We start from the raw sequence: 1148 nt of genomic DNA on the forward strand, positions 1-1148 counted from the left end.
AAAAAAAAAGCTATCAACTAAGAATTCTCTACACATTAGAGCTATCTTTCAAAAGTCATAGCAAAATAAATATTCCATGATAAGCAAAACTTATAGAACTTATTTCCAGCAGAACCACCTTGTAAATGAAATGTTTACAATGTATTTGTCAAAAACAATGCAAAAGACGATAATGGGAGCAAAGCTGTATAAGGCTAAAAGAAACAATGACAAATATAGGTTCTGGTCAAGATGGCAGAGTAGATGGTTCCTAGTGTCACCTGCTCTCACAAAACAACCAATTAGCAACTATTAAAAAGCAACAACAGGAGACGCGAGATCTGCTCCAGAACAGGCAAGAGCCGTGTGCCATGAGACCCCAGTCCAGGCCACTCTCCACCACCCAGAGAGGCCTGAGACCCTCAGGGCCCACATGCCCCAAGACAGCCGAGCCAGAAAAGGCAAGTGCTGCAGGACCTTCAGCCCAGGTCAGTACCCGCTGCTTAGAAAGACTTAAGAGCTTTGGGGCCCACATGCTCTGAGACAGCCATGGCAGAAAAGGCAGGTGCTGTGGGAGCTTCAGCCCAGGTTGGTCCCCGCTGCTTACAGAGACTTAAGAGCCTTGGGGCCCCTATGCCCTGAGACTGCTGTGCTGGAATAGACAGGCATTGTGGGACTCCCAGTGCAGACTAGTTCCTGCTGCCCAGAATTGGCAGTCCCTTCAGGATCCAAGCCAGACATCAGGATGAAGTGAGTGGACTGTGATGCCCCCTGCCACAATGACAAAACACCAAAAGAAAGATAACAGAAATATGAAAAATCAAGAAAGTACATCACCACCAAAGGAAAACAAAAACTCTCAAGCTTTAGATCCAATAGAACAGGAAGACTTTGAAATGACTGACAAGGAATTTAGAGCAAGAATTCTAAGGAAACTAAATGAGATACAAAAAAACTCAGTTAGACAACACAATGAAATGAGAAAAAATATACAGGATCTGAAAGAAGAAATGTACAAAGAAATCAAAAAAAAAATTTGAAACTAATGAAAATAATGACACATCATACCAAAACCTGTGGGATACTGCAAAAGAAGAACTAAGGGGGAAATTTATTGCATTAAATGCCTACTTCAGAAGAATGGAAAGATGGCAAATAAACAACCTAAT

Source organism: Galeopterus variegatus, unplaced genomic scaffold, assembly GCF_000696425.1.
Source record: "Galeopterus variegatus unplaced genomic scaffold, G_variegatus-3.0.2 Scaffold1186, whole genome shotgun sequence".
NCBI lineage: Eukaryota > Metazoa > Chordata > Mammalia > Dermoptera > Cynocephalidae > Galeopterus > Galeopterus variegatus.